This window comes from Cyprinodon tularosa, unplaced genomic scaffold (genome assembly GCF_016077235.1).
Source record: "Cyprinodon tularosa strain WSP-4 unplaced genomic scaffold, ASM1607723v1 ctg852, whole genome shotgun sequence".
Classification (NCBI taxonomy): domain Eukaryota; kingdom Metazoa; phylum Chordata; class Actinopteri; order Cyprinodontiformes; family Cyprinodontidae; genus Cyprinodon; species Cyprinodon tularosa.
In genome coordinates, this window is record NW_024039621.1 from 21420 (window position 1) to 43361 (window position 21942).

The 21942-nt window shown below is 34.6% G+C and overlaps 4 long non-coding RNA genes across 4 annotated transcripts; all 4 read right to left on the reverse strand.

Annotated features, from left to right (window-relative positions):
• Positions 1-1031: 1031 nt before the first annotated feature.
• Positions 1032-2744, reverse strand: LOC119775143. Its single transcript, XR_005279614.1, has 5 exons — positions 2654-2744; positions 2353-2388; positions 2038-2085; positions 1781-1828; positions 1032-1109 (listed from the first exon to the last, which is right to left on the reverse strand). It is a non-coding gene; the product is annotated as an uncharacterized LOC119775143 (long non-coding RNA).
• Positions 2745-4735: 1991 nt separating this feature from the next.
• Positions 4736-5088, reverse strand: LOC119775146. Its single transcript, XR_005279616.1, has 3 exons — positions 5040-5088; positions 4870-4917; positions 4736-4771 (listed from the first exon to the last, which is right to left on the reverse strand). It is a non-coding gene; the product is annotated as an uncharacterized LOC119775146 (long non-coding RNA).
• A 7271-nt stretch (positions 5089-12359) lies between these two features.
• LOC119775141 lies at positions 12360-14781 on the reverse strand. Its single transcript, XR_005279612.1, has 5 exons — positions 14730-14781; positions 14523-14555; positions 12733-12768; positions 12560-12601; positions 12360-12372 (listed from the first exon to the last, which is right to left on the reverse strand). It is a non-coding gene; the product is annotated as an uncharacterized LOC119775141 (long non-coding RNA).
• Positions 14782-18445: 3664 nt separating this feature from the next.
• LOC119775142 lies at positions 18446-21262 on the reverse strand. The gene is made up of 4 exons (XR_005279613.1): positions 21219-21262; positions 20835-20882; positions 20637-20684; positions 18446-18493 (listed from the first exon to the last, which is right to left on the reverse strand). It is a non-coding gene; the product is annotated as an uncharacterized LOC119775142 (long non-coding RNA).
• Positions 21263-21942: the final 680 nt, after the last annotated feature.

Consider the following 21942-nt stretch of genomic DNA (forward strand, 5'->3'; position numbering starts at 1 on the left):
TGTGAAATATGAATTGCCTTTTTCTATTATAAGTTAAAGTAATCTACTGACACTATGAAACAGCAAGTGTGTGTCCAAGTGATGAATTTATTTTTATTTTAAAAGTCTTAAGCCCCCTGAAAATGAAAATATCACTATTGTTTGATGCTGTAGCGGACATATTCTTTACACTGAGACCGGTCTAATGAGGGAGTATTAATATGGCGACCGGTGGCTTCACTTCCACCCGGTGGTATCAACGGGCAATCAGCAATCCAGTGAATAAATAGAGATCAGTGGTCCAAACTCTTTCAAACAATCATTCCAAGGTTTCGTGAAAAGTTGGCAGCCCTGCCCTACAGGTTTGATGGGAGACAGTCCAGTAGATATCAGTGGCTTTTAGCCCTGTGCAGTTTATATATGTACATTTCCAGTTTTTGAAAAATTTTTTGGGCACGACTTATAGTGAGCTGTGCTTTATAGCCTGGAAAATATCGATATTGCCCACTGCTTGTTTTTTTTTTTTTTTTCTGTGCTTTAGTTCTGCTGCTCTGATCTCAGTCAGCAGATCCTCAATCTCCAGACTCACTGAAAAAATACTGCAACCGTTTATGGCATTTACTTAATCATATTTATTTACTTTAACACAACTGTTTAATGTCCTACACTGCTAACATGACACAATTGTGTTAAAGGAATTAAATATGATTAAGTAAATGCCAAAAACAGTTGCATTCGTTTTTTCAACCATTTCTGTTAATGAACACCATCTGATAAGCACTGAAAGTCACAGCCTTTTATGGAAGTATTGTGGCAGTAATTATGCAGATTTTCAATTCTTATGAACTTGCGTTAACAGACGGAATCCATCGTGTTTATAGGGATAATTTACTGAAGATAACAACTTTTGTTGAATTTGGTATGGCGCACGAGTCCACGGTAGTAGAAAAAGTAAGAGAAAGTTATGACAAGAATATAAAAATGTTGCTGCATGACACTCAAAGTTTTGAATTTGTTTCGTTAAGTCCACTAAACTTTTATACAAACAAATCGAAATGCTTCACATCTATGAATAACTGTACCTTCTCTCCAAGTCTTGATTTTCCTTTTCCTTTTCTTTTAAAGCAGATCTGAAAAGTAAAATACACAGAATAAAAGCAAGCTCAGTAAAAAGAGTTGTTAGATCCATCAGTTGTATATATAAAACTCAATGGCAGTTTATATCTGACATTTAAACTTAATAAAATCATTAGATTATAAATAACAAACAATATGCTGAATCAGTTCAACAAAAAATCTATTACTATATAAAAAGAGTTTAAATAATGTTTGAGATTTTTTCTACAACAATGAATTGATCCTATTAAAAAACTGAGATATTTAAAATTCAATTTAGCCTTTAATTTTTTAGTTTTTGGCATGCCCTAATACATTTCAATAATCCAGGTAGAAAAACAAAAACGTAAAAGTCCTCTGGAAGGTTTCCTCTTTGTTTAAAAGTTTCATCTTTTGTCCATAGGACCTCTTCAGTCTGAGTATTCACAGGTAAGTTCAGCCTCATGAGAAGCATCTTTACAAAGTGGAATCAACGAGTCCCATAAGAAACTGGTTGCTCAAATAATCGATTTAACAGATTTTTTTTTTCTAAACTAATTTTAAGTATTTGATGCCTAAAAAATTATAAAACATTCTAAGATTCAGAATCCTAATTAATGTTTCCAAACTGGTTGGTTTGCATTTAAGGACATTATTGATATTAAATGTTGATATACAATAAAAGAATAAAAAGATAAATACTTACTCTTTTTTATGATGGTGCTGTTGGTAAAAGGCTTCAGTTTGTTGAATTCTTTAAGAAAATAAATCAAGACTTTATTAATTTAAAAAATCTAACAAAATATAAATTCAACATGACATTAAATGTATCTATTTGTAGGAAATAACAGAGGCAATAGTGGCTTTTGAAGCTGACAAATACAGAGAATAAAATAATAATAGTAATATAAAAATAAAAGTTAAAAAAAATTAGAACATATTAGAACAAGCTCTGTTGTGTACCTTTGAATAAGTTTTTCATTTTCGTCATTCTTAGTGTCAAGTTCAGATCTGTGGGATGAAAACAACACATCATAAAGAGCAACAGATTGATATGTGGATTAAACAAGTGACACATAAAACAGTCAATCATCTGGATAAGAAACACAGAATATATAACAGAACTATTATCTTGGATTGCATAGATAGTTTGGACCAAACAGGAGGAAGGAAATTCTAAAAATAGGACTGAGTCTTACAGATTAATTTTTTATATGATGACTGATTATGTGTAATTCATTTATAATGTTGAGCAAAATAAAATAGAAAAATTTTTACCTTGTTCTTTGAACTTGCATATTTATCTCTTTTATGCTGTGGGAAAGTAACAGAGACTTTTAGTCTGGAGGTATTTAATTAAAACACATTCATAAAAAGAAAGGAATATAGGAAGAATATCAGTAGCTGACATAATAAAACATGATCATGTTTAAACAGGATGTTGTTCAAGATTTAGACACACCATTATGTCATAAGTAATAAGGTGCAAACTGAGGGTATTATATTGAAATTGTTTTTTGACATACAATAAACTTTTATTTTCAAAAAAGTTATGTTTAAAATCAAAGAATAAATGTACCTTCTCTCCAAGGCTTCATTTTCTTGTTCCTTTTCTTTTAGAGCAGATCTGAGAAGTAAAATACACAGAATAAAACCAAGTCACAACAACAGAAAGGGAATAAGAATGAGGGAAACAAAGAAAGATGTTTACCTTTTTCTTATATATTGCTCTTCTGCATCATTTATTCTGTGTGAAAACATCAGCATAGTGTCAATTACAGCTAGATTCATCAGTGGTGCACATCAAACTGACTGTCACTACCTCGACGCCAGAGTGTTTGCTAGTTTTGGGTACTCTAGCCAAGCTGAGTTTTGTTGAGTCAAACTGAGTTTTTGTCACCTGAGTCGTAACCTTGTTGTTTTTTGTCTTTGCCTCTCGGCAGGAAGTCATCCTGCAAACTTGATTTTTTGGACCTTCTCCCCCTGGAAGGATTGTCTGAGCGTCAAACTGAGCTAAGGATTCAAACAGGTGGTTTGGATAAACTTTTCCCCTAGGATTGTTTGGGCATTCATTTGGGGATTCATTTCTACAAGAAACCGTTCAAGTACCATAGGAAATCTAAGTGGCAGTCAGCTGCTCCGTTCCTCAAGGAAACACCTCAACCTCGGTAAACTCTGTCCACCCTCCAACGAGCAAGTCTATTACTGGAACAAACCACACCTACTGGATTCAAAGAAAGACACCTTTTCTGGAAACGTGAGTCCTGTTGCCTTTATTTCCTTTTACAATCGAAAAACAAATTTCCCTCTGAGCCTGAACTAACCGCATGATCTTCCCCTTCACTTTTCAGTCCCGGTTCGCCAGTGTTCAGAGCAGCACTGGACCTTCTCTACCAGTTCATAATAAACCTGTTAAACCTTCCCCTGTTCTCTCCGTTTGGTTTTCTGCATGTGGGTCAGATCTTTGGATAAAATCATGACAAGTGGTGGAATAAGCCGGAGGGTGAGTGTGACTGAGGACAATCTGAGAAAGACAGAGGACATGGGATGGAGGTGGGTGAAATTTTGCTTGCATACGGGGGAGAGAAGCTGGGCCAGGAGCTAAATAAAGGGGATCTTGAAAGCTGATTCGGAGAAGGTGCGGCCCCAGTAGTTGATTGGCTGGAACTGAACGAGGAACATCGCAGGTGTTTTAGGTGAAGCTGATAAGAGTCTTCCAGATTGAATTTTTGCTTAAGCTTCATTTCTCTGACTCCCCAAGTTAGTTACATTTTACTGTGACATGTTAGACTTAATTAATGTTCCCTACCTTTGTTTGAGTTCTTCAGTTTCCCTGTATTTTAGAGATGATCTGTGGTGGGGAAAAAAAAAAATCATTCATTAAAGGAAGACTGATAGACTGAAAAACCTTTGGCCTCAGTCAGATCAGTTAGTCGATCTTGATTATTATGCTGAGTTCATTGATAAACAATTACATTTAATTAGTTTGTTAATCCACTTCATGCTTTCATTGTGTAGCTTTTTCATTTGACCCGAAACCAAAAATCATGTTAAAATCATGTTAAAAGCCAAACTAGAGGTCCATTCATTTTGAGATTTTTCTCTTCATTATTGATAATTCTAGTTTCAACTCTTTAGTTTTCTTTTTTTAATGTGTTCTGTTCTTCATTTTTCATGCTGTCATGCACTCTGAGCAGCTTAGTATGAAAATTCAATATAAGTGTTACAGTTGACTTTTAGAATCTGAAGAGCTTTTTCTGATATCAAGTATTTAGAGCTTTTATTAATATTAGATTTTTTGAAAAACAAAGTACCTTTGCTGCAAGGCTTCAATTTCCCTTTGCTCTTCTTTTTGAGTCGATCTGTCAGGGAAATAAAACCAATTGAAATTAGTTTTAAATAAATTGTAACATTATTTTATTAAGAACAATAAATGTAACTGGTGCTTCTTTAAATTCACTGAAACTTTTGATCTATCCATAAAGGAAAGGATATTAAAGTTTTATAATAATGCATTCAAGTACCTTCTCCGAAGGACTTCAATTTGTTTTTCCTTTTCTGTTAGAGTATAGCTGCAAAGCAAAATGAACAAATAAAAAAGAGCTCACTAAAAATAAATATATAATATAATTAGTGGATAATTTAGTACTCAATTTTTTACCTTGCCATTTGAAGATGTCTACCCATTTCATCTATCCTGTATAAAAGCAACACAGATGCATTTATCTTGAAATTCCCCATCAGATCACAGTCATTACAAAAATAAAATAAAAGAAACATCAAAGTGTAACATACTTTTGTTGAAGTGCTTCAGTTTCCTTTTCCTTGTCTCTTAGATGAGATCTGTGTTAAAAAAGAAGCTCAGTCTAAACTAAAGGAAAACTTGTAGATTCTAAAAACATTAATTTCACATGAGACCATGATCTAAATAAATGTTTGTGCTCAATGTTCTACAATTCATCTACCTCAACTGTTGTTGCTTTCGTTCATTAGATTCCAGCTCCCGAATCCTTCAAAAAATTACAGAGATTCATAAAGCATTATTTATTTTTTACATACCAGAAGATTAAGCTTTTTTAAAATTCTAATTATCTTAAACAGATACAGTAGAAAAGAATTTGGGTTAATTTTTTTAATTCAACATTTTCTATCAATATCATCAGTTAAATAAATAAGTGAGTCTAATAATTATATCTAGTTTCTTTCTGTTTTCATGTCCACTCAACACTTTGTCTGTACTCTAGATGTTTTTGGAATTTGAACCTTTAACTTTGTTCTGGTTTTCATCTCTGATTATTCAGTGAAGTAAATCTTTGCATGAAACTGTAGTCCACTATCACCGCCTCAAGTTTTGAAAAGATCACATTATATGTCCTATCACTGATTCCTTTTCAGCAATATCATGTTAAAATTTGCTTTTTTTCAAACACATTTAGACACACTGGCATCACAGATCTATTTGGGGCAAATTTGGGACAATTCTTTGAAATAGGTTCTTTTAATCCCCTAAACTTGAGGGATTGCTGTTATACAATTTGCTGGTTTTCTTTAGATAGAAACCAATCTAACTGTATGATCTGGTTGAATTGTTTCTGGAAATTGCATTGAGTTGACATGTGTTGTGAATTGGAGCTTTATAAATAAACAATTTAATTAAATTATCTTTTATAAAAGCAAAAAAAAAAATGTTTCACATCTATGAATAAAAGTACCTTCCCTCCAAGGCTTCATTTTCACTTTCCATTTCATTTAAAGCAGATCTGAGCAGTAAAATATACAGAATTAAAAACCAGCTCCAAACACACACTAGAAATAAAGAAATGAAATAAGAAAGGTTTTTACCTCATCCTTTGATATTCCTCTTCTGCATAATTTATTCTGATTAAAATCAACAGTTCACAGTTATTAGTTAGATCCATCAGTGGTGTACATTAAACACATTGGCTGGCATTTAACCTTGAATATAGTATATATAGTTTTGTATAAAACAAGCAATATGCTGAATAAGGTTAAATAAAAAACACATATTACTAAAACTAAAGACATTAAATAACAGTTGAAACACTTTTATAACAATGAAATGATCTTCAGAAAAGAGTGCAATATTTCAAATTCAATTTAGAGTTCCTTTTTATATACATCTCAATAATGCAGGTAGAAAAATCTAAAGAAAATCCTCTGGAAGGGTTCTTCTTTGTTTAAATGTTTCATCTTTTACAGTATCTCTTTAATTGTAAGTTGATCCTTATGAGCAGTATCTTCACAGAGTGAAGTAAAAGAGCCAACAGAAACTGGCTGCTCACATCATCGGTTTAACCCACTTTCTGTTTTTCTTCACTCTTTCAATATTTTTCAGTATCAGACATAAATAATATGAACATTCTAACATTCAGAATCAGCTATTCCCTAAAGAGTATACATATTTGGTAATAAAATTAAAGTTGAAACATATCAGAGACTCCCAGCCTTAAAAATATACTTTTGTTTAATTAATCTCATAATCCTCACATTTAAAGCATGAATGGGCTTCTAGAAAGAATCTGAAAATAATTTACCTCCTCAAATTTCTTTTTTCAGAGCCCACTCATGGTATCTATAAACGCTGTGGTATGAGAAGGTATGCTAGGGTGAATTACTATGGTCTGAACTGAATAGTGTGTCATCTCGCACAGGCTTCTGTTTTAGTTCCAGTTGCGACCAAAATCCAGCCTGGGGGCCAATTAAGGCCCTTGGACTGATTTTGACAGCCCTCAAATGTTATGTTGAAATAATACAGGTTTAAGCAGCAAGCACAGACATTTGATGCAAGTGGACACTTTTTATTTTTCAATGACAATAAGAGTACTACGGACAAATCGAAAGATTTAGCTACGCTGACAATCTTTTCTTTCTTTTTTTCATTTCATGATAAATAGATCAAATAAAGTGCAATGAATTTTTTCCCAACAAATAAAAATGTCTCCTCCTGTGGAGGAGTTGTTTGTTGTTTATCCCTTCTGACCTGTGGGTCGCTGGATGTGTTAAATTAATCAACTTAGACGAACACCTGTTACACCTGTCAATTATGCCTCTAAACCATTTTGGAAATCTTTTATCAGGTTTATAATGAAACTTAAACTAAAATAAACTTGGCTATAGATTGGTCAGCAAGTTTAGTTATGTAGTTGGTTATTCTGCATCTATACTTTAAAAGTCGTAGGGTAAACGGCCGCTCCAACCGTTGCATTTCCGAATTCTCCCGAGTGGTGCACGACTTTACACAAGTGAATAAAATGAATGCAATCAGTCGATTATCAAGGGGGCGGGATTGTTGTGGCGGAAGGTTCGCAAGCAAGTTTGGTTGTGGCCGGTTTCTCGGAAGCCTCGTTGATAACCAGTTAGCAACTTAGTGCTAATAGGTTCCCAATGGGAAATTACATTGGGACCAAATAGCACTTAGCAACGACACTTCCAAGGAACACTGTGGACAGCGGAAACATGCAAGAGGAAGAGAGTTTAGTACCGGAGGGCGTGGATGAGTCTCCTCCGTCATACATTTTTTATTTACAGGAGGAAAGGAAGTTGGGGACGAAGTTGTTATGGAAGACGAAGTTCTTATGGAAGAGGACGCCAGGGCGGCAGAAGCTTGGTTTGGTGTAGAAGGCTTACAGCCGTACATGTTTGAGCCCTTGCCTCACAACGCTGACAGTTCTGTTAGCTCTACGCCTGCCGAAGACACAGATGTCTTTCCCCGTGAACACTGGGACGGAACTCAATGGGAAAGGAAATGATTCTAATTTCAACCGTTGTGTATATTAGCTGCAACATTTGAATCAAGGTGCTATGACTGTGTAGCAGGATGAAGCCTGCTTCAGGATTGAAGACACCTGGCACCTAATCACCTGAGTGGGTGGGAGCATAAAGGCAGACTCCCTAGCCTTCTCTCTTCATGCCTGTATTTGGTCACAATTCAGTTGAATGTCTTCTTGGTTAATTTGCAGTGGTCAAACTCAAAAGCTGAAATAGTAAGTAATGTTTCTCTTTCTGTAAAAATCTCAATTTGAGTTGGCTAATTCAAGTTGTTTAAATACAGAAGCTGCCTGAAGCCTCCTGACTATACTGGGATGTGGCAGTAATTTACCCTCCCAATGCTACTTGGCAACATAAAAAGGGTATGTACCTGTATTGTTCTGCACCCATGCAGTTCACCATCACAAAATAACAATTATTTGTACATAGCTTGTATTGACAAGTGGATCCTCCTGCTGTGGGGCCGGAAGAGGCTCTCTGGTTGAGGTGGAGTCATCCAGCTCTGGTCTGAAGCTGCTGACGCTCGCTGGAAGCCCTGCTGCTTTGTTTTTGCTTTGTATTTGCTTTGTTTTGCCTCCAGCTTGGCTGGGTGTGACTGCTGTGGGTTTTTTTTAGACCATTTGATCAAACTGCTGATTTTAATAACTGGCTTTATCAGAGGGTAACCTCATTTTAGCACCCATGTGTAAATTGTAGTTTCTTTCTTTCTGTTTCGTATTTGCTTTGTTCAACCCCACCCTTTTGTTTCCAGGCTGGGAGCTGAAGGCAGTGGGGGGGGCATCCAGAGGGACTGGACCAGTGTGCTGTGCGAGTGACCGGTGTTGGGGTTTCTTCACGGATTGAGTGTTTATTCACAAGTGCTTGGGGTGATTTATTTTGATTTATTAATTTGTTTATGCCCAGTTTCCACATTTGGACTGCCCTCCCCCTTGCTGGTAGGCCCCAGCACTGCACTCCCTTTCCTATCGTGCTCCTTGAATTTTACTGGTTGTTTTTAAAGAGAGAAAATAATAAAATTATTTTTTTGCATTAAAAGAAGTCTTGTTCCCCTTGGGTACAAACCAATCTATTTCCTTGGGCGCAATTCCCAAGGTGGCGCTGTGACACCCGCTGGCTACCCTGCTTTGAAGGGCAGAGTAGCAGCTTCACCCTCTCGTGCTGCCACAACTGAAAAAAATTGATTGACAGATGACCTTTGATATATGATTGGCCGAATTTAGGTGTCCAGACTGACGTCTAACTAACTGGCGTACATAAGATGACGGGAAAAAAGATCAAACAGATTTTAAGACAGGATTTGTAAAAAGAAAACAAATTTCCTAAATTTCTAATAAAGAGTACATTTATATACACGTTTAAGCCAGAATGATTTGACATTTAAATATGATTTCGCTACGACTTTAAGGTTTAAAAATATAAAGATTTTTATTTCCTGCATTTGATAATTGTGGTTTTTATATCATGTTTATATGTGCATACCTTGAGCTGAGTAAACTCTGTTTTTCATCCCCTTCTTCTGGAGAAAATCTGTGGAATAAATTTTCGTAAAACGTTACTGGTTGGATTTTTCTCTTTCCCAATGTGCCATTTTCAAAAAAAAAAAAAAAAAAAAAAGGATGATATTGATGAATATCATAACAGGTAATATTAGATTTAATATGTAATGTAATAGGAAACATGATTTGTGTATTTCATATTTTTTGGAGGGTAGGTGGAAGAATAAACATTACATATTTACATGAATGTTTTTTTTTTTGGCAGATTGAAGCATAAAAAGGGCCACCTAAAGGTAAACTTTCATTTAGTGTAAATAACAACATACTAAAATAGCTTGTTATTTATAAAACTTTCCTGTTTTTGATAGTTGGTGCAGAAAATTTATTCTGCAAAAAAGTTTCCAATGCTGGACCCAACTTTAAAGAACCAAACTTTTACATCTCATATTTCTAGCCCTAAAATTCTGTATGAAGATCTTTGGACTGGAGCAACCAACTTCCATTCAAAGAAAATCCAAGGAGGAATAGACTCAATATTCCTTCTTGTTTTTCCCTTTAACTAAACTAATCATGGATTATCTCTGTTTCCTTCTTGGTAAAGGACTTAACTGTTAGACACAATAAACACTCTATCACATAGCTGATGGCATATTTCTAGTTTGCCCCTTTGTAGATGGTTGCAGGTGGGTCAACAATTGTGCTAAAAGAGAGGGGTTTGTCTCTGTCGTAACAGATGCAGACAACTCTTTGGGACACATCTTCTCTATAACTGTTCCTACTCTTTAAATAGTTCAAAAAAATGTATGCTGCCTGACAGTCAGTGTTTTTTTCTATTACAGAATCTATGCATTTTTAATTGTATTTCTACATGAACAGTTGTAAAAATGAAGATAAGCTGAAATATAAATGATTTAAAAACGTTTTTATGTTCTAAGTAAGTCCATTGCAGCTCCTTGTACTTTGATGAACGATCTCATCCAGAGCTGGATGCCATTGCTACAAAGGTATGATATTAAAAAAGTACGTTTTGTGAAATCAGAACCCTATTAAATGAAATCATGTAAGTTGTATGACATAATATTAAACCTTTAATAAGAGTGATAAACACACAATTGTTTTTTTCATATATTAAAGTAATGTTAACTGACTAATCCTGAGATGTTTGTGCCACTATTTAAAGTCACTTCATTTTAAAGAGGAATACATGCATGAAAATGCCCATTCTTGGTCCACTTTAGCCTCAAAAACAGATCTTGTTTATTTTAGCAAAAGGTTAAAAAATAAATAAACAGAAAAATGCTTACCTATTAGCTTCATTCCGTTCAAACTGTTTAAGCCTTACAGAAAAAGCAGATGAATGATATTTGATTACATGTTTATTGTGAATCTGGATAATACATTTTAAAGATGAGAGGCAGATTGGTGCAGCGTCTGCCGTGAAGCGGGCGCTGTACCGGTCCGTCGTGGTGTAGAGAGAGCTGAGTCAAAAAGCGAAGCTCTCGATTTACCGGTTGATCTACGTTCCTACCCTCATCTATGGTCATGAACTCTGGGTCATGACCGAAAGAACGAGATCGCGGACACAAGCGGCCGAAATGGGTTTCCTCCGTAGGTTGGCTGGGCTCTCCCTTAGAGATAGTGTGAGAAGCTCGGTCATCCGGGAGGGACTCGGAGTAGAGCCGCTGCTCCTCCACGTCGAGAGGAGCCAGTTGAGGTGGCTCGGGCATCTGGTTAGGATGCCTCCTGGACGCCTCCCTGGTGAGGTTTTCGGGCACGTACCACCAGGGGGAGGCCCCGGGGAAGACCCAGGACACGCTGGAGAGACTATGTTTCTCGGCTGGCTTGGGAACGCCTTGGGGTTCCTCCTGAAGAGCTGGAAGAAGTTGCTGGGGAGAGGAAAGTCTGGGCCTGCCTTCTTAAGCTGCTGCCCCCGCGACCTGACCACAGATAAGCGGAGGAGGATGGATGGATGGATGGATGGATGGATGGATGGATGGATGGATGGATGGATGGATGGATGGATGGAATAAAATTTTTACGTTATTTGTAAAACTTATTTTTTTTATTTTCCATTTACATTTATTTATGCATTAATCACAAAAGCAACTTATATGCAACTTTTATGCTTATTAAGTTTCAACAAAGTTAAAAAACTGCGAAACCCGATACTGGCCCATGCCTCTAAAAACGGAGTCGTTAGGGTCATTGCTGGCCTGGCTGACCAGGTGAGATGACCACGACTCCCATAAGTAAGGAATGGACCTGCTTTTGTTGGTTCAAGTTGCATGTTTTCTAAACCATAAACAAGCTTTTATTTGTGCGACTCTATAAGCCTGGAACTGAAAGTTCAAAGCAACGAGCAGTGGGCTGCCACTGTGTGGCGCCCGGGAAGCGTGTGTTGGTTAAGAATCTTGCTCAGGGAACCAGAGTGGCTGTCAATGGGAGTGGGACTTAAACTCTAAACCTCTGTGATCCAAGCGCAATGCCCGAACTACTAGGCCGCTGTTCTGTCAGATAAGCATACCTGGTCAGACCAGCATACCCATAGTCAATACCTGTTTATCCCTTTAGTTTTGTACGAAAAATGGACTTCAAACTACCTTAACGGATAAAACAAAAAAACAATTTAATTACTTATTTTTTTGTGTTTTTTGAAGCATCTGGCGATCTAACCTTAAATTTTCTTTGGACATGACTGAAGAGATACACGCCCGTTGAGGAAGTTTAAAGTCTATTTTTTGTACAAGTGTACAGGGATAAACGATGTCCGCCACTCTCCTTGGTAAACACCATATGAAACTCTCCTACTTTCAAACCATTAATGGAGAACTGAGAGGTTTATTTGAACTAACATTTTTCACACACAAAATAATATATATATATATATATATATATATATATATATATATATATATATATATATATATATATATATATATCAAAATAAATAGCATAATGTACTTACCTTTTCACTAAGAGTTTCACTTTTTCATCTTTGTCTTTCAGATAGGACCTGTGAGGTAACAAACATCATAGTAACATACACTGAATCACACTGAATTAATGCATAACATGCAGATTCAGTAGTCAGTAACCTCAGAAACAGATCACCAGGATTAGTCCTGCTTAATTTGTCACTGTTTGGATGGAGTGAAAATTAAATATTTTAAATATTAATACATTTTAAGTAAGATACTTACATGAGCTTGACATGTTTCTGAAAGTCTTCCATCCTTTGTATTCTGAACAAAAATCCAAAATGTAAGTTTAGTCTAAATTGCATCTTAGAGCTGTTTTGATCAAATATAATTTTTTGCTCTCTCTATTGATATTAAAGAAAAAAAACAACATCAGTACAGTAGATGGAGATTACCTTTGTTGGAGTGAAATCGAATCTGATGGATCTCTCCTGTAAAATAAAATAAAATACATTTTTATTTCGAGATTCTGTATCAGCTGAAGCCATTTTAATTATCAAGCTATTTTTGATGAATGAATATCGATATTCTAAACCGTTATGAAATTCACTTTGTATATTTCAAAAAAATATATAAAACATTTTACATTTTTTTTTACTTTTATATTTATGATTTTTTTTTGTATTTTTGTAACTTAGGGTTTGTACATCTGTTGCCAAAATATTATTATGAAAGTATCCTCACAGTCTTAATGAAAAAAATAGGATACACGTAAGAATTTTCTAAAGGAATTTTATGTGTTTCTAATCAAGCCCTGTATGAAATAATTTTTTCAGGTATAATAATCGAATGCTAAATGACAGGGTTTGATTTGCTGTAGACTTATTGTAACTAATGGAAAAAAACTAATTAAGATATTAACCTGTAATTTAACTCTATAATGTGCTTCATTTGGTGATGAAGTTACAGAAACAAATTTACATTTTAATATCTTGAATATTGAACAGGCTGTTTTACCAATCATACTATATGGTATAGTGAGAAAAATAAGTGACTGAACACTCTGCAGTGTTATAAGTTCTCCCACTCATAAATCCTGGAGGGGTCTGACATTTTCATTTTAGGCGTATGTCCACTGTGAGAGACATAATCCAATAAAAAATAAAAATTACAATGAATGATTTTTTAATAATTCATTTTCATGTTACTGCTACAACGAATCAAATTTCCCACTGAGCCTGAACTAACTAGTCTGTCTTCCCCTCGCCTTCCATTTCCGGCTGAGCAGAGTTCAGGGAAACTCTGCACCGAGCTTAACATCTTTAATAAAATCCGTCAAACTTTTCATCCGTGTCTCTCTGTTTGGTTTCACTGAATGTGGGTCCGAGCCTTAGATAAAATCATGACAGTCTTCTCCATCCACCACGTCAAAATATGGAGCCAAGCTATTTTTTGCTCCGCTCCAGTCTTTTGGAAGCTGATCAGGTCAAGATCCGCAACTGCAATCGCACCAAACAGGAAAAGAACTTTGAGAAGATTTGTCAAAGTAAAATGGGGTAATACCTGCTTAGGAACTCTAAATTACAGCATAATTCCTCTATATTCCCAAAAACCGTTTCATTTAATTATTGGATGCAACTATTAGTACTTCAAGATACCAGGAAGCAGATTGCTCATCTCGATCAAAATACTTATTTTTTACTGACAGGCTTAAAAGTTTCAGCAAATCCACTCTAAACAACTTCCAAGAGCGGATCTCACAACTTCAAAAGGAAATTCTTAACGCAGGCATGGATGAAGAGATACAGATTTTGGAAGTAGAGAACAAACCAATTTTGTATGATCCTAGTTATCCCGGTTACAAAGACCCACAATGAAAAGAAAAGGTTTGGGTAGAAACTGCATGCAACCTCATGTTTTGCTCCAATGAATTAACAAATCATAATGAAACGCATGATCTCCTCGAGCTCCAAGGAATTCAGAGTGGAGCAAGACAGGATGCGCAGCAGATTCTGTAGGCGTTTCTGGAGTGGAACAGATATGGAGGATGTGGAATTTCGGGGAGAAGGTGGTAAAATACTTATTTTCCTCACTGTACATTGTACTGAAAATATGGAGCTTCCCTGAAAAGAGTTAGGATATATTGTAATGTGAAACATTTTTACTTCTAAAAACTCTAAACAGTTTGTGAAAACAAAACATTGCAGATATAATTTTAGTCTTATGCTGATTTTGCCAACAATACCTTTGCTGTTTTCCATCACATTCGAAAGTAGATCTGTGATGTAAAAAAAACAACGGCATGAAAATGACTCAAAATCATTTCATAAATCAGACTGTAAGAATAAACAATCATCACAGTCTGGTCTATTGATTTAATTTGTTGAACTTACAATGAAAACCCAATAACTGTTGCTGTTAATCTAAAATTTAACACTAAAACAAGACATACCTGAGGTGATCATTTTCTTCCTGCTGGATTTGGATAATCTGTCCAACACTTTTGATGTAGAAAAAAATTTTTTTGTTAGATATTAAACAGTTTATCTATATTGCTGAGAAAATAAAGGTTTTCATACATTTTGATCATGTTTACAGATGTTGTTTTGTGAATCACTTTAGTTCTTTATCAGCTGCTAACATCGCAGTTCACCACAACAGATAATCTTCTTGCACCCTTCCCCATCTTCTTCTTCTGTCACTCTATATTATCGAATATTTTCCTTTATTACATCTGTTAACAATTTCTGTATTCTGCTTCCCAACACCTCCATATAAAACATGCACTGTATGTTTTTTATCCTCTCTCGCTCTCACAAATTCCCTAACCAATAAAGCCCTGTCTCCAAAACATTTTTCTAAATTATTTTACCCTATGTCTAGATTGTTTTTAAACCCTTTTTCCAGAACCTAACAATAAAAATCTGCCCTTAATTTGATGTTTAAGTAAATCTATCTGAAGAGATGCATGTTGAAAAAGGAAAGAGAATCTCAAAGCTTTTGATCAATGAGCTTAAACATACTGTACATAGAAATAAAATATATATAAAAAATGCCATTAGTTTACTGTATTTATTTAACATAAACAATGTAGTGATCTAACTGTGTTGAAGAGAAGATAGGTTTGCATATCACACTTCAATACATTATTTTCTATTTAAAGATCTGGCTGGGTTATTTTTTTTAGGTTATCAGACCTAAATCAAAGTTAGCCAGATTGAAAATTAGAAGGGTCATACCCAGACTGAATTTTAAAAAGTAATGGACACCGTCCTCATGGGATAACAGGTTTTTTTTACAATAGGAAGGCATCTAGTTGGAAAATAAACAATAGAAACTGTGCAAAGTAGACCTGAATTATTTGCATGCACTACTCTTATCTGCCTCATAAAGTACACATTCATCCATTAACCTAAATGTGGGTCTGTCTAAACCAAATTTAAGCCACTATTTTCTAGAAGTCTTTTTGACTGAATCCACTATTGCAGCTCTCCTTAGAAGTGCCTGTAGGTCCTACTGTCCCCTTCTATCCTCCAACCTTTCCATCTAAAGAAACAGTTCTGATAGATGTTTTTAAGGTTTATCATCAGAATTTTATTATTTAGATGTCAGATCACCTAATTGAAATTACCTTTGATTAAGTGACTTCAGATCCTCATTTTCTTGGTCCAGATTAGATCTGTAAATTCAAAGGAATAACAATACAAAAAAAAACAAAAAAAACAAATGATATCCTTTCAATGAAATAATGCAACACGTGGTGCTTTGCAAAAATTTTTTTGGACCAACCCAATGTATAAAATCTGATTATTAGTGGAGGTAATAACACATCAATAATGACAAATATGTAAATTAGCAGTCAATTTCAGGCAGTAAAAAAGAGAAAGTGTTACCCAATACTCCTTTATTTTTACCAATTTATAGTTTTACATCCTGTTGGTTGGTTGTTCTTTGCAAGTACTTATATCTATTTCATAGTCTTGTAGATATTAAATCACTCAGGGTCTTACCTTATCTTATGATGGTAATCAATTGCTCTGGTTGAAAGACACATAGAGACAAGTTAGTTTGGCTTAATTTTATTGCTTGGCTTCAGTTTATTTGTGGGTTGTTTTTTTGCATCAATGCTCAAACGAGGGATTGTCCCAAAACAGCATTAAACGACCAGCAGATATACAGAAGAATTTAAATGACTTCATTCTTTTGGCAGGGTGGTATTTAGTAGTCCAGCCTCAAATATGCAATTTTCCTGTGAAATAATCTTTTTATCTGTAGGGGTTTACACAGTATTGCTCCATCCTGTTTAGGAGTGTCTGTATGCATTTTCTACTTTCTTTAAAAATTCTTAGCTTGATGTTTATGCGTAAGTAGGAAATTGAACGCACTCCCGGTGTTAAAGGTAAAATAGAAAAGAGTGCGTCTAGAGTGGTTTTATCGTGTTTGATTGTAGATTATCCTTTGTTTTTTCTATATGGCTGGTCTAAATTGCACTAAAAATGCTCCAAGTAATTAAATCGAGAGAATTTTAAGGTATGCTGGGTGCTTGTAGCGATCCCCAGCTGCCACCAGCTCTGCATTCAATCAAAGATCATTTAGCAGCGGTGATTAAACCAGGGAGCATTAATAAAACCTCTATGACTGATTGCTTCGTATTTGTCTTTATTAAAGGATAAAAACTGCATCACAAAGGTGAATAAATATTGACATGCTATGAAAAAATGTCTTCTTCCTGACTGAAGTGACGTCAGGGCATCCCTTAGTAAATTCCTCATTTGTGACCGAATGAGGAATTTTACGTCGTCTGCTATCTTAGTGAATTATTTTATGCTATAAACAACAAAATGCTGCACATTTTTACATTTGTGATGTATTTAATTTTGTAGATACTATCAAATTAGAAACTATAAGTATGTGTTTCTATTTGAACATTAAGACACTGGGAGAATGTTTCACTCTCTGACTGCAAAGGCAGAGGAACAACAAAGAACCTTGGGACTCAAACAATGAACATGCCAATGTTTCTTTGCCTAGCTTTAGAATTAAAGCTTCACACTCTCTTGTACATAATGCCTAAAAGTTGGGAAAGTTATTTGATTAAATAACATGTTTGCTACCAGGGGGTTGAATATAAAATAATTGCATAACAAGTAACAGTGACATCCATTATTTCTTTTATAAACATTTCTAAGCTGTGAGACATTCCTGTGCACATGCGGGTTGCATTGTGGTTGTGAACAATTCAGACAGAAACTTGAAGCACATTAAAAACAAAACAAATAAACAAACAAACAAAAATAATGTATAAATATAAATAATGTATTTTAAATGCAGCACCTGCAAGCATACATTACCTGTTATTTTGGTTTTGGCTCCCATTCCAGGCACAGGTAAAAAACCTAATCAGCCATCTTAATATTCTGCTGAAGCATGATGGTCTGAAAAAATAGTTCAAAGAAATACAATTATTTTTTTTTTTTTCAAATTCTAAGAAAGTCTTAGAGTTATTCTTTTTTAACACTGCTGATGACAATACATATGGGGCAACTTAATCTGTTACAGGTCTATACTTCTGAGGATTTTTTTTTTTTTTTTTTTTTATGAAAATGACTACTTTAAGCCCAATTTTTTTATTTCAGTTTGAATGATTTAGCATTTGGTGGTTTTTGTATTTGAAAAACAAAATCTGAAATAATCTTAGGTAATATATAGACTACCAGTTAAATATTTGCTGCTACTTCTGTGGGTGACCGTGCCTCAGTGGAATTAACTGTCATCTTGCAATTGGAGGGTTGTAGGCTCTATTTGCACATCGATGAGCGTTTAGTGGAAAGGCTCTTTATCCTAAACGTTGTTTGTGAGTGTGATAGAAAGAGTGTGGCTCTGTTATGCCATATTATAAAAACAGCATTTTATTTCAGTGCACTTAACATTGTTATGAAATGAAAATTTGTCCAATCCATACCTTACTTTGACTGGAAGTTTTTATTAATCATAAAACTATCTCTTCATAGCTCTTAGTTCTTACCTTGATCTTTGTTGCTTTAACTCTTCTTCCAGAGCAGATCTTTTAAGTAAAATCCACAATGTTTACAAAGATTCAATTAACTAAAACCCTGGTTCAAAATCTGTCACACACAATTTTAGAAATATAATATGAAAAAAACAAACCTTATCAATTCATGCTGTTGTCGTTGAAGGGCTATTATCTGTTTAAAACTTTTGAAAAATAGAACGAAAAGTTAGCTCAGTGGGTTAAGAACCACACACACACAGCCATATATTAGACTTAGACAGATTTATTTGTTTTGTTTACAGCTGTGTAAAACAAAAAGAAATTTCATTTGGAACAGCTCTCTGGACAATTTCATATATATATATATATATATATATATATATATATATATATATATATATATATATATATATCCATGCCCTAACCACTAAACCCTCATATTAAACCCACTGACATTAAGCCAAAGTCTGGTTCAGAGCCTGTGGCTCTGTTCGAAAACCTGGGCCACATCCTCCAAGGACCCGGTCTACCTAGACTGGATCCTTCTAAGTCCTCGAAAATAAGGAGACCGGAAGTGTTTTGGCTGTGAATTCGAACAGGTCTATCCTTCGGCGGGTTTTACCGCCTTAAGCTCTGTTGCTTAGCAACCGTGAAAGTTGAAACATAAAACATGAAAAGAATGAATACCAAGGTTTTCAAAACTGTTTGTTTATTTATTTCTTTTTTATTGTAACGTGAACAAAGACTACATTAACAAGAATCCAGAGTGGAATAAATGTTCCAACCACCGGGAGCAGGAACAAATAAAACCAAATGTAATGATAGAAACTTTAGTCAGTTAAATAACACGCTGCTGTCATTTTGCACATCTCTGATGTTGCTGCTATTTGCTACGGAGCCCCTCTGATGACATGGTCAAAAAAAGTTTTGAATTGTGGCCACGATGTAGTATTTCGTGGCCATACAATAAGTTTAACTTGAGCACAAAATACTTATTAATAATATTAATATCATTCATGGACAACTGGGTAAGCAAATCGAGCGCGTCGTAGACCTTAGAGAAGGCGCGCTCCATTTGCTTACCCAGTTGTCCAGGAATGATATTAATGAAGTGATATTAATCTGATGACATGGTCAAAAAAAAAAGCCACGAAGTAGTGTTTCGTGCGCACGTTATACTTATTGCATGGCCACGAAGTAGTATTTCGTGCGCACGAAATACTACTTCGTGGCCACAACTAAAAAATTTTTTTGACCATGTCATCAGAGGGGCTCCGTAATTTTCAAATATCCATTACTGTAAAAATGTCCATAGCTGCATATTGGTTATTTATTCTCCAGTTTTATATTGTTAAAGCACTTTACAGAATTGTATTTTTTTCTAACTCTTCCCTATTATATTATTCTTATACATTTTTCTAAGGTCCACATTTGTGTGACCATTTTCAGTAATCTTTCTGCTGCTGTAAATTTGCCCATTGTGGGACAATAAAGGGATTTTCTATTCTATTCTATAAAAGGGGTAGAAAGATAAAAGTAAATCTAAACAATGTATGTATAAAAAATATATCTGCAAAATCTCTAATATTCAACAACAAAAAATACTTGGTTAAACATATTGTGCAAAACAGCAATAAAAAGATAAAAACTCCTATCAGATTTATAGTCCCCACACTGCAGATATATTAGAATCTGTCCTTAAATTACAGTCAAACCCATTTAACCAGTAACAGATAGAAACCTTTAGATAAATCAAACATTACCGCCACATATCTGACACAATAACCATTAAAACAACAATTTTCATTAATCTCAGACGAAACTATTCACTGACTTGTATTATATTAAACTGAACTTCCAATTTTCACCACTGTTCAGCGCCAAGTAACCTTTCCTCTGATCACGGAACAGCCGGCTTGCTTGGTCTCGCAATGAATCCTGGGATATCCAAGGATACCAAGGATACATCGGACTCATCCTTCAAATCGGGCAAAAAGAAGGACGCATTTTAAGGCCGCATAACGAGGACTCTTGGAATCCGACCAGACCTCGGCGCCGTGCTATGACGTAATCGCCCTTCGAATCTGGCCTTCTAAGGACGCGTCCTAGGTTTTTCGAACAGAGCATGTATTTAAAATGTGTAAGCAGGGTCTGTGTCTCTGCTTTAACACACTTGAGTCAAATAAACAGTTATTTAGAAGGAGATCTTGACTGCACGCTGAAAAGGCCAGTCAACCAGGACCTCAAGGTTAAGGTTATGCAGCAGCTTATGCAAAGGACTAAGCTTATATAAAAACAAAATGGGGAACTCATTCTTAAGAACTAAGAGGAACATTTGTATAATACCTTTCTTTAACTGTAGCCAGATTCTCAGTTTCTTGATCCAAAAATGATCTGTTAAGTTAGAAATACATAATTACAACTGAATTAATACAGAATATACCATCTAGATTATACTTTCTAAAATTTACTACAGGTAATTTATTTACATTCATTCTCTTCAAAGAATATTCAATTTTAATTTAAAAAAAAATTAATAACAACCTTAAATGTTGATGATGCTGTTGTAGTAATTCGTGAATCTCTCTGAGCCTTTATTAAAACAAAAAAATATAATTTAAATTAATACTTTCATACAACACTCAATAAAGCAACCAGGTATCTAGAGCTCATATTTTTGAATTCCATCACATTCCAAAACTTACAGTAATGATAAAAAAATGAAACTGATAAAGCAGATTACGCTAATATTGATTATATGCAGTAACTACTGAAACTTTACAAATTCAATTTTGAAAACCAATCATATTTTCTTTGGAATATAATCAGAAATTGTTTTAGAGATTTTAAATGTGATCATATCTGGAATGAGATTTAATTTTAAAAAGAACAAAATGAAATATGTGAAATAAACGTTTTGAATGTTACCTTCTTTTAGATGCCCCCAGAGTATCCCTGCTGGGCGAATTTCTGTGGAAAACACATGCATGTAACTTTGGATGAGGAGAACATCAAATTATATCATTAATAAAATACAAATTATAGCATGAGACCGACAGGAAAATGTGTTCTAGGGATTATGAGTACTGTTTCAGTTAATATAAATAAATATTAATGAAAATACAATAAGGTAGAAGAGATAATGGCATATATAACCACCTGAAATTGCAAATAGCAGCTTTCTTAAATTTGAAATATTACTAATTGGAAAAAAAAAAGTTGTTCTGATAAAAGTTTTACAACAAATCTCTTAAAAATCATAGGCCTGGTTCAATAGAGGACAAACTGACAAGTAAAAATATATACAAAATTGAATACATTCTCAATAATTAAAGAGAAAATTAAATTGACAAAAAAATAAATAAATAAAAGTGCAATTAGTTATTTCTCATTCATGCAATCACTTAAAAAATATAATTTGAGGGTTGAGAATTTTTGTATTTTTCAAATGTTAAGCGAAGACAGAAGAGTAGATCTATAAAACAATAAGGAGACTCTGAATGGTTTGGATAGCAGACTATGCTGAGTATACACAGACATATGCAAAAACAAGCAATCAGTGCAGTTATTAAATATAAACTTGTATTTTTTGTAAATACATGTCCATAAAGGGAAAACCATGTCACCAAAAGATACACTGAGCCACGCACCT